Genomic DNA, 13,186 nt, shown 5'->3' on the forward strand with positions numbered 1-13,186 from the left:
AAATTTTTTTTTTGGGCTTTGCGTTGCGTTGGCTGCGGTTCATACGCGCTTCAAGGCTACCCGGCTGAAGGCGGTGGAAACACGTACAAATGTAGTTATCATACAAATTGCTACGCACTTTTTAGTATTATTATTGCACACATAAGGGCACAAAAGCAATTTTGCGTTTCAGCTTAGGCTTGATAAAAATATACAAACGTAAGTATACTTATAAATTAAAATGTACGAATTTCGTACATATGGAAAACGCTTGCGTATTTCAACCAGCTGATTTCCAAATTTATTTGAAATGTTTAAGGCATATGTATATAATTATGTATGGTACATACAAACATATCTACTGTTCATATTTCATATTTCCAAGTTCCTTTCGAAGACTTCCGTGAAGTCAGTAAGCACCATCGATAAGTGGAAAAGAGCGATTTGTCTAATATTTATTATTTACCGCAAGCGCAAGATTTATGTTGATATCAGAACAATACTTTATCTGTCTTGAAGCTCAGGATATGGGTTTTTAAATGAACAAATGTCTAAACATGCGGAAAGCCACTTTTGCATCTTTTGGATCATAGAGTCGCCAAACTAAACTTTCTGTTCACATATCTGCTTGGCAGTTTTGGGTGGGTAGAAGCCGTTGGAAGATAGGTGGAGGAGTATATTTACAGGAACTCTTTATCAACAAAATCATGGATAGACTTCCTTACTATTGGAGGGTTTTTCAAGCCGAGGTTGCTGCCATTAGGTAGCAATAGATTTTCTCGCCGAAGTGCAGCCTGCTTCAGAGAAGAGACTATCCACTCTGATAGCAGAGTGGCGATACTAGAATTGAGCTCACTAACCGTGCGTTTAAGAGTGGTTAATGTATAACCAATGTTAAGTAAATTTGTATCAAGTCAATTTGTAATAAGTGTAGTATGGATGCCAAGCCACAGCGGAATCGCAGGTAATTGTAAAGCTGATGAGCAAAGAAAGGTACTCTAGCTCCGTAATCAGTAGAATGGGAATTTGCCGGTGATAAGAGATCCAGCTCTTTGTCCTCAGTAAGGCTAGCCTCTCCCCTGTTAGAGGGAGTTCTAACAGACCTTGGCCCTAACGTCGTCCATGCTGTAAGTTTAAGAATTTACAAGACGTCAACTGTAGAAGTTGTATGGAATAAGACCAGATGGAAACATCTCAAAACTTCCTTCTTCATGAGCGAATTTATATTGGCCACAAAGTGCTTTGCTCACTTACAAAACCAAAAATAGGAGTTATATTTTTATGCCTTCTCGTAGGATTCCAAGTGCTATTTCTGGATCAGCCATCGAACTTAACCTAAATTATAACCTATAGTGGTTTGATATTGGCGGTATGGACCAGTGAGCAGTTTACTGTTGAGAAAAACCTTTTACAAAGTTTCAGTTCTGGTTCGGGTATACAAAAACATACGACACAGACTGCCAGACACGACGGACCAAACTCAGCTCATAACACTGATCATTAATATATATAGGAATATATAGACCTCAGATGTTTTCTTATGATTTTCCACCAATTTGGTTGACAGCTAGATGCTATAGTGAGCTGATCTGAAAAATGTCTTCTCAGTGTGCACCATTGTCTTAAATAATAATCCACGTTAAATTTCATAAATGTACCTCCTCAAATGTAAAAGTTGTCAATACTAGCATTTGATTCCGATCGTTCAGTTTGTATGACAGTTATATGCTTCAAATCCAAAGGATGATCCACTTGGAAGTTCCCTATTTTTTAAAGAAATGAAACACAGATACTTCAAATTCAATGGGGAATGTTTATTATCATTCGAAGGAACATCCTTTGGCATTTATTTTTTGAAGATTATCTTTCTCAAATGGTCTCAGTTGGTCTATCCGTTGAGTCTAATTTTCATGAATCATTCGAGCATTTCGCCCAGTAACTGGCGGGTGACACGCGGGATGCCAGAAATGGGCCTCATCGCGGAACAAAATTTGGCTCGAAAACGTCAAATCTTCTAGGAACTTTTCAAGAGCCAAGCTTCACAAGTTGTATTTTGTACGCTTGCAATTTAAGATCTCGACGTTCAATGCGCCAAGTCGCCTGATCTGTCAAAAAAGGCTATTGAAAAAAGTACCTCTTCTGGGATCACCCGTTATTAGTCATATATCCCTTCATAAATACCTTATGTCAATGTTTCTAAAACTCTCTTCGGCGTATTTTGAAAACCTATCGTTTGCAATACACTAGAAGTTATTCCTTTTCAAGCAAGTGCCTGCAGGAATGATATCGAGAAAAGCAGGAATGATGTTTGAAAAGAATCTCGCTCTATTCCTTAACTGAAAGCAAGTACACTTCATTTTGTAGGTAGTTTTTAATTGTCCTTTAAGCGGTGTTAGCAGGCGATGATCCTCGTTGTTGAAAACATATGTATAATTTTGTCCTTTTTCTGAGCACTAGCCCGCTTCTAATTAAATTATGATCACAATGAGATGTTGTTGTAGTGGCATTTCCCAAATAATTAGAAATATAGCCAGACTCATCGACTTCGGCAAGCTACAAATCCATGCGAATTTCAGTTACTTTGACCCGACAGTCGTGGAAAGTGCACTCATTCATCATTGTTATGCATGTATGTACTGGTATTTTATCCAACAAAATTCGGTCTTCGAAGTTCCAATATATGTCATACGACTTTGGTAATACCATAACCTACCTTAAACTTAAAGGTGTAAGATATTTTTCCTTACTATTTCTTATGTTATCCCAAATGTTTCTGGATGCTCGAATATGGACACACCCCAAAAAAGTGAAAATTTTACATACATATCTTAATGTATGTATGTACATATATGTAGTTATGTATGTAGGTAAGCATATAAATCCGTAATAAACTGGTTCGTAATACTTTTTGTGCAAGTCTTACCATGGAGACGACATAATTGGGTTTTGACTACCGATCACCTGTAAAAAGCGCTGAGCTTTGTCTGTAATTTATGAGCAAATCAATGATGAGACGTAAATTTCATGCACGTGTCAAATGAGTTAAGCCATGGAACTTAAACAAAAAAGCTAAAATTATAATGAAGACTGTGTGAACAAAAAAATTAAAAAATTGGAAAAAATCAAACAAAACATGGATGAAACAACAACAAAAGCGAAAAGTTGCTTGTAATTTGGAATTTTCAAATTTGCATATATACATATGTATGTGTATGACAATAAATGTATGCTAACTTTTTTGTATATTAGTTCCACACACACAATTGTACATTTTCTAAGGGCAATAACCAACAAAATATTCCAATAAAATACAACAAAAACGATACAAAGAAAAAGTCAATACAAAACCGCCAATAAAATATTTATGCAAACTATTTGAAACGAATGGATTATTACATATAACATATGTATATGAATATGTATGTGTGTATGTATATATGTATGTGGCTGTGTGCTGCTCTGGGGGCCAGGCGTGTATTCAATTGAACACTTGGTCATTGGGAGGCGCTGCGCGGACTTTGTCGGTGAACTCACCTGCTGTGTGACGACCAATATTGGCTTCATTTTATTACAGCCCTACCAGCATAAAACTTGGCCAACACACGCACACATACATACGTATGTACATATATACGCGTATGGACTTAAATAGTTCGATAGCTGTGATTTTACTGAACAAAAAATGTAAATCTATGGATGTGTGTGTGTTCAACTGAATTTTAATTTCTCAAAAATTTAGTAACATTCACGCACACACTGCCATGCATGCTTGCATACATACAGACTCCATCAGCGTTGCTTCGAAATGAGTTCGGTTTAGTTAAGAATTCCAGAAGCGTTTAGAACTTGGCTTAAGGAGGCGCTGCTGCCAGAACTAGCATGCTGTAGTTGTTGGTTTACAGTTCGTGGCGGTTGTTGTTGTTGTTTTTTTCAGCCTCATTTATATGCGTGATTTGGCTATTATACTCTTTCGGGGCGCTACAAATTATAATAGAAGCACATAATCACACAAACAAACACACAAACTCATACTTACGCACTTACATACATACATATATGTTGGTATATCTTCATCAGCTGAAGTCGCTGCGCCTGTGTGTGTGCTCTTTCTTTGTAATTTGCTAAATGTAGGGCCTCAGCTTCTTCACAAGTCGAACAAGCCCAAAAGTGGAACTAAAAGGAAATTGAAAGTCTCGCCAGTAATTTACTATTAGTCCCAAAACTAATGGAGCTCGGCTGAAATGAAGCAAATCAGAAGCATTGGAGAATGACAAAGCAGCTAATGTGTGGATTATGCGTAAGAAGTTGGAGTGAATTGCCGATTGATTTTTCAGCCGCAAATATATTCCTTCATACATGTATATATGTATGTATATGTATATTCAAGCCCAAAGCAATGCCTATAGAATATTTTATTTATTTTTTTCATGGTTGCCTTTACACTATTTAATTTGGGACAGGTGCTTTTGTTCGGCCAATTTTGTGAAACCGGATCTACGCATGCGCCGCTGAATATTTATTTCCTAAGAAAAGAATTAGAAGCAAGAAAAGAATTGAAGATATCGAAACTGAAGGTATCATTCGAATATTTAATTCATATTAGTCAAAGCCAGCTATACTTATATATACACATACATATATATTTACATATGTATATACATATGTTCATAATTATAGGTATTACTGCGAATGACTAATTTGGTTAAAATTATATAAAGATTTGCAGCCGCTGGGCATCATTTGCTTAGCAAACACAAAGTGTTGTCTAAGTAGTGCGGTGAAACCATGAATGAGCTTGAAATATGCAAATATTCGCTGCTTTAATTAACCATGATTAATAAGTGTCGAGAAATGTCCAAACAGAAACCAAAAGTTTAAAACACATTAATCAATCAATGGCAAATTAGATGTAAAAACATATTTGAAATCTAAATGCTGGTTCTATACGCTAGATCTGCCTTATAGGACGCTCTCCGAAACACTCGTGCACTCGTATACTAAGGCCAAGCTGCGCGATAAATGGCCTACCTCCATGGTTATTTATGTGGTCTTATGCTACTCCACTGCCTTTCTTTCATTCTTAGTTCTCGGAGCGCTATTGCGGCCCACTCTTTAATTTTAGTCCACACCTGCTCTGATCGCAGCCTGGGACTCGCTATGTTGGCAGGCCTCATTCTTTCGTTTGTTAGTTCTACTATGGTGGTTCTATTCACTACATATCTCGAGCAGAAGAAAAAGATGTGCTCTGCGTTTTCGGCGGCATTTCCGCAGAAGGAACATTGTGTTTCGTCATCGTGGCCAATTTTGTGCAGGTATTCACTGAAACAGCCATGGCCCGATAAGAACTGCGTTAAATAGAAGTTTGTCTCAACGTGTTGTCTGTGAATATCTAGGCAGGCACGTACAGTCTTAATTAGCCTATATATCCATGTTCCTTTAGCTGCCGCATCCCGTTGCTTTTCTCGTTGCATTTCGACATATCCAACATCTTCTGTTGGCATCTATAGAGTGTTATGATAAGATTGTCGTAATTAGTTAATATTGACAACTCATCAATAGTTTTCTTTTCTTTTCGTAACTAAAAAGTTCTTTTCTTGATAAATAACAATAAAGTGATAACAAAAAACTTATTCACTTGATAAAATAAAGGAATATTCTATCCGAACATGGACCTCACTTGAACAGTCTATATCTGGTCCGTTGTGGTACCTAGAATTATTATTAAAATTAGAATAAAAGCCATTTTAAGGCGGCTAATGTCAGTTTGGACTATGTCTCCTAGTTCATCCAAAAGCTGGGCAATAAAGGAAAAGTGCCTGGGTATTTTGATATCACCTTCTAAATCCATGATCCATTTCGAGGTTTTTTACTTTTTTAAAGGAAACAAACAGAAGCTTCATATTTAATGAGAAATGTTTATTATCATTCGAAAATACATCCTTTGGCAGTTATTTTTTGAAGATTATCTCTTTTAAATGTTGGCCGTGGCTACTAATTTTCGACGACTCATTCGAGCATTTCGACTGGTAGCTGGCAAATGACACTTGCGATGTTTTGCTCCAAGGCCTAATTCGCATAGAATTCGGACTTAACATATCCCCACTGAAAATAAGCTAATGGTGTGAAAACACACGATCTTAATGGCCAATCGACCTGCCTAGAACGTAAAAATATCTGCTTATCGAAGTATTTTCTCAATAAATTCCGATGAGATGGCAGCTCTTGAATTTCTTCAGGTTGCTCTTCGTCCCAAATGTTTACATATGCATAGAGCCAGAAATGGGGCTCATCGCCAAATAAAATTTGGCTCGAAAACCTTAGATTTTCGTGGATCTTTTCAAGAGCTCTTGGAGCGCAGCGTAGTCGCTTGGGAAGGTCGAGGAGCTTCAGTTCTTGTACAAGCTGTATTTTGTGCGCTTTTAATTTGAGATCTCGACGTAAAATACGTCAAGTCGATCCATACGTCAGTCCGACTTGCTGAGAACGGCGCCGATTCGACACTCTCAGCTACGACTGCTATGTTTTCTTCACTGCGTGCTGCACGTGGTCTATGCGGTCGAATATTATCCGCTATAGACTTTTAATATTGGTATATCTTAATTATTAATTTTGGTAAAGAGAGAGAGGACGTTAGGCATCCAAGAACTCAAAACGACTTGGAGAACGTTTTTTTCGCTATAATAACAACCGGAGACATACATTTTGACTTATGTATAAAATAAGCATTTCCTTATGCTGGCGATCATAGGTAACTTATAGCGCCCTTTGAAAATATACCCGTACACATGCATCTTGTATGCCTAATTACCTTTGACAATCCACAGAATTAATTACTCAATCCTTTGGACTACTCCACACAATGCCAAGAGATCACCCAACCGTTTTTGTAAGCATACCCTTCAAATTCTAAATGCCTTAAGCTCTGTTTCCTGGTATTATTTGCCTGACAAAATTAATAACCATTAAAACTGACTGACAAAATGCGAAAAAACAATAAAATTCAACTTCATCTACGTACGTTTTCATTGAGGCGATTTACGTTTTCTTACGAAAACCTTAATGAAATTGCATATATTACAAAGAGACGAACGCTAATGGCATCAATGGCGGCCAACAACAAACTTACGGCAAAACCTAAAAAACCAAACGAAAATGGCCATTAAAATTTATTTACTTACGAGTGTGAATTTTATGCTCTTGGCATTGCGACCAAGCCGAGCGACAGCCACGGCGTCGACATACGCGGGCGCAGAAGTACCTACCGCCACTTGATGGCAGCCCAAAAAAGGTCCTAAAATGAGTTGTGCTTCGACTTAGTAAAAAATATACAAAATAAAATAGGAAAAAAAAAGAACTTTGTTTCGGACAATTTTTTGCTTTTACTCATACCTTTTGCTTGTTTCTAAATGTTGTTGATTGCTGTTTTGGACCGTGAGTAAGCGAATATTCGAATATACTACGACAACATGCGAAGAAACTTTATGTTGCTGTGTGAACATTGGCGAGCTGATTTATTTGTGAGACGTTGTGTGCTTATTGTTAAACGAAGAGGAAAGCAATCTTTTCAAAAGACTACGACAACAACAACAACATGTTCTTCTTCTTCTACAACAACAACTATGTACAACAAAAAACTTTTTTGCAACAACAACTCCGTTTTTGTAACAACAACATAAACAATTTTTTGCAACAGCAACAATAACAAACCAATTTTTACAACAACAACAAACTAATTTTTACAACAACAACAAAAATAATTTTTGTGACAACAGAAAATTTTTTACAACAAAAGTATTTGTAACAACAAAAACTATTTTTACAACAACAACAATATGAACAAAATATTCTACATGAATAACAACAGCAACAACAAAACAGTCCAAAAACGTTGTAGCCTCCCAATGTTTGCTGATAATTTCCAACAACAATAACAACAAATACCGCTTGCGCTTGGAATGGCGTAAAAAAGTGGCAAGGAGGCACAACGCTTTTGCGCTTGTAAAGTCCATTTTTATGCTAAAAGTTGCCGTGGCCGCTACTGTACCCCACAAACACTATACTGGAAGCACACACATCCACACATACATATGAAGTACGTTAAGTTACGCAGAATCTCAACTTCAAAATACGCCTACCCTACTTAAGTCTGCCACAGGCTGCGCCACTAGTACTCGCACTCATGACTCGTAACATGATTCAAACAGCAGAAAAACTTGTTCCATAACGATTTTATTGTCTTGCTTTTTATTGTTTTAGTTTTATTTTATATTTTATGTGCAATTTCGTTTTTTCGCACATAATTTTTGAACGGTGTCCTCTCACAAGTGCCGCAGCATAAACGCAATGCGAGACATGCCCATACACAAACGTACACAAATATACTTATATACACATACATATGTACATATGTATGTGATTTCCGTATAAACCTACATTTCTATAGGTTCCTACACATTTACCGATTTTTTTGATTTCAAAATTTGTGCTTTTTGTTGCATTTCTTTGAAAATCGCTTAAGCCAATTTTACGCTTGAATTTTTAATTATCTTTCGTTTCAGGTTTTTGTGATTTTTTACCCCGAAATTGTAAGATGTACGCACATAGATTTCGGTTCGAAATGTTATATATACATATATGTATATATGTATGTTATGTTGATATGTATTTAAGAAATATAAGACATTTGAAAGTTAAATGTAGCGGATATGTGAATTGCGCATGCGCAAAAACTTAGTCATTTTTATCTTTTTCCGCCTCCGAAATAATGGAAGCTTATGTGAAATTGTCGGGTCATTTTGCCTAGTTTGTTTGAGTTGACAGCGTTCTTTGATCTTTATACGATATCTATCGGGACTATGGTCTGTGACCTTTTTATGATATCTATAATTCTTACGCGGTTATAGCCGAGATTACAACAGCGCACCAGACGTTCCTGACCTGGCTGAACTATGTCAATGTCGTCGTATATCTCGAACAGCTCATCGTTCCATCGGTTGCGATATTCGCCGTTGTCAACGCGCAAAGGACCATACATCTTCTGCAGAATCTTTCTGTCGAAAACTCGTAACGTCGACTCATCAGATGTTGTCATTGTCAATGCTTCTGCACTATATATCAGGACTTATAGAGTTTGGCCTTTGTTCGTCGAGAGAGGACTAAACTTCTTAAGTGCCTACTTAGTCCGAAGTAACATCTGTTGGCAAGAATTTTTCTGCGTTGTATTTCGAGGCTGACATTGTTATTGATGTTAAAACTGGTTCCAAGATAGACGAAATAATCTGCAACTCCGAAGTTGTGACTGTAAACAGTGATGTCAGAAGATATTCCGTCTTCCCCTCGTTCACTACCAGGCCCATTTGCTTCGCTTCCTTATCCAGTCTCTAGTAAACAGAACTAACGGCGTGGAAGTTGAGGCCAATGATATCAATGCCATCGGCGTACGCCAGCAGCTTTACTCTCTTATAGAAGATTGTACCTGCTTGATTAAGCTCTGCAGCTCGAATTATGTTCTCCAACAATAGATTGAAGGGAGTCATTTTGTCTGAAACTTCGATTAGTATCGAAGGGCTTGGAGGGTCCTACTTGCTCCAGCAGAGCTTTTGGTATTATTCAACATCAATTTGTACAACTGTATTAGTTACGGAGATACCAAATTCAGCCATCGCGGCATAAAGGCAGCTCCTTTTCATGGTGTCAAAAGCAGCTTTGAAATCGATGAAGAGGTGGTGCGTGTCAACGGTCTTTTCCAAGATTTGGCGCATGGCGAATATCTGGTCGGTCGTTGATTTGCCAAGTCTAAAGCCACACTGATAACATCCAATCAGTGTGTTAACGGTGGGCTTTAATCTTTCACAATATATGTCCGATAGAAAATTAGTGGGATTTTGTGGATTCGGCAGAGCACACTTAAATTCCATTCGTCGGAATGCTTTCGACAATATTTTACAAAGAAGTTAATACATGCTCTCCTTATCAGTTCTTCGACGCCGTGTTTGAATAGCTCAGTCGGCAGTCCATCGGCCCCTGCTGCTGTGTTTTTCTTCAGACGAGTAATTGCTATTCGAACTTCTTCGTGGCCGGGCAATGGAACGTCTGCTCCATCGTCATCGATTGGGGAATCGGGTTCGCCTTCTCCTGGCGTTATGCTTTCACTGCCATTCAGCAGGCTGGAGAAGTTTTTCCTCCATAATGTTAGTATGCTCTGGCATCAGTCACTAGATCCGCCTCTGGTTCTACAAGAGTACGCTATGTTAGATTTTAAAAAGGATAAAAGAAATAGTTAGGATAAACTTTGCTGTTCGACACTAAAGATTGGAAATGACATCATAATTTGTACAAAAATCACATGAAGAAGTTCACGGTTTGATTACATTATTTTTATATATAAATATATAGCTCGTAATGAATTAGTCCCTTCTTGACTTATTAGGAAGGTATTAAAGTTTGTCCCAAAATCAAAAGTTTAGTTAACATCACAACCCTTTTAGTCACAAGCTTAGTTGTCTTTTCATTAAATAACTTTATAGTCTCGAACTCTTCCAGAAATCTTTCGATATAATTCTCTCACAATTCTCTGTATCTCTCACTGGAGCATAGGACCTCAATAAAGCACATCGTTCTGCTCCTGATTTTGACTAGTATCTTTAGTTCGTTCCACGACTTCGCGCTTTCATTTCCGTTTTTTTGTTAGGGTCTCCTGCGCCTATTACTAAATTCATTCTGTCTAATATATATTTTCCTGCACTGTTTTTCGCGGATATTAACAGCCTTCGACATGATCTATTCCTTTGTCCTTTCATTTAAAGTTATCATTGATTTTAGTACTAATTTTCATTGATTTTGTTTTACCGATGTTGATTTTAAATCAGTGTCGGAATGCTAAACAGACAAGAAGCAAATATCATCCTCAAACGCGACATCTTTAAGATGTTCAGTGAAGTTCTAGTAGATTGCTCTTGATGCCATCTATGGACCTGTGTAGAATGTCATCGATAAGATGCGAAAACCTTGAAACTCCAGCGTTCTTTATGATGCTCTGAGCGAGCTAATCATTGTGAAGTACCTTGTACCTGATGTCCAAATATTCTCCTTTGATTAAAGCCGTAAACTTCTCAGGAATTCCCCTAGATCTAAGCGCCGCCCAAATACTGTGGGTTGTAGCGCCGTGCTATATTCAGCGAAAACAATTAAAAAGGCGACAGTCATTCAATCACTAACTATGACACTTAGATGTATGTAAATCTGATCAACGCACCAACAATTCGGGCGAAGTCCAGCTTGTAGTTTTCTCAGAGATTGGTAAAGTTCTGATGATCTTAGCGATGACACAGATCTATCATTAAGAAATTATCAAAGGCGACGTTCCTTTGAGATAATGACTAAGATACCTTCCAGCTTTTGAACCTTTTTTTCTACCCAAATTGAAGTGCAAATTGGGAACAGGAGTTTCGTCGTGTCTTCTGGGCACACTTTCAGAGTTTCAGCCGTGATTCTGCCTGACGACCTTTTGGGTTTTCAGCTTTTAATTGCAAATATGATTTTCTTCAAGATTTGCGATGCATTCTGTTTTCCACCTTATTTAAAAAAAAAATCAGCAGTATATGTACTTTTTAACTCCCTTCCGCAGGGTTAAAGAAATATTTCATAACGCACCAGCGACATTTTTGCCGAAATTCCAACTCGATTATGCGCATTAGCAAAACCAGAAGCAAACAAAAATCGACAAAAACCGCCATTCTATCTAGATTTAGCCGGCAACTTGCCAAGCTCGTGCATTATTTATCGGATGCTTTGAATTTCTGTATCTTCAACATATGTACGTATGTATGTTTGTGTATGTGATAAGTGATAAAAACCAATTAATGAATTGTAGCGTTAGAAAAATGGTTGCTAATGCCATTCACTGCTTTAAATACGCATTTATATGCGTGTAGATAAATCTGTATCGAAATTATGATAATTGTTTGTATATTAATGAATTAATTAATTAACCTGTTGGCTCGAGCCAGTCCGTGCTAGAGAGCAGACGCTGGTTGTCAACAGATGATCTTCGATCTGTCATGGATCGCTGTTGCTAGCTATAACGCTAAGCTAGTTGGCAAGCCGCCGCCGCCGACAGCAACCTGTTGCGGTGAATAATTCTAATTCTTAGCTTTATCAACTCGTCTATTCTTTGGACTCACACAAAAGGAGCATAGTAACTAAGCATTTAAGCAGAAAATGATGACATGAATTCACTCGGCTTATACTAGTTTTGTTGTGTTCCTTTTTCGCGTATTTAATTTCTATTACGTGTCGCTGAAAAAATTTGCAAACTCAAGTTGAATAATTTAAAGAATTTCATTTGAATTTTGGTTTTGTGTTATAATTTCCATTAGCGAGAATTTTAGTTATTCTTTGTGCCTCTGTAAGACGTCATTCATTTACATGCTTTTAGGTTTACATTGAATCGTAAATTTCGTTGTCGTTGAGAGATATTTACTCTTAAGTGACTTTCCGAGTCATATGTTCATATGAGCCTATTTATGATTCTTTGTTGATGCTAAAATGTACAGCAGGTAAGCCGCTTCTATTCGCTTATTTGGATACTAGTATATTTTTGATTAGCCATAAGAACAACGTCGTCAGCGTACGGAGTCACCCGACAACTTTAAGTAGATTGATCCAAGCCAGTGGGGTGCCACTGATAAGCTTTCTGGAGGTGCTATATATGAGGTGCTTGAAGTTCGATTCCACCTTAAACTTTTCGAGTGCTTTAACAATCGTCTTCGCACTGCATGTAAGCTAATGGGCCTAGAATCCTTTGTACCGACGGTAGAGCACCTTACGGCCTTTAGTATAAACGCAACCTTTACAAGTTTCCAGACTTTCATTATTTCACATTAACCAATCGAAATAGTCCGCATAGATGAGGGCCAGCCAGCTGCACGACAGCTTGACCAACCGCTCCAGTTGTAGCGGGATGATACTATCAGCGCCCGGAGACTTGAAACGTTCGACCGAGTTCAGCGCCTAGGTAAGGTGACGTTATGCAAAAGTTTTAAGTAGATCGTAAGCCTTCTCGAAACTCCTCCTGCGGCACTTCTTTAGAGGAATAGTTTAAGAAAAGTGAGCATCCGGAAATAGTTTGAACGACTCATCGCTGCTTACGGTCCAATTACTACAAGCATTTCTAAGACAACCGAGTGGAGTAAGAATTGTTGCTAGA

This window comes from Bactrocera tryoni, chromosome 4, assembly GCF_016617805.1.
Source record: "Bactrocera tryoni isolate S06 chromosome 4, CSIRO_BtryS06_freeze2, whole genome shotgun sequence".
Lineage (NCBI taxonomy): Eukaryota > Metazoa > Arthropoda > Insecta > Diptera > Tephritidae > Bactrocera > Bactrocera tryoni.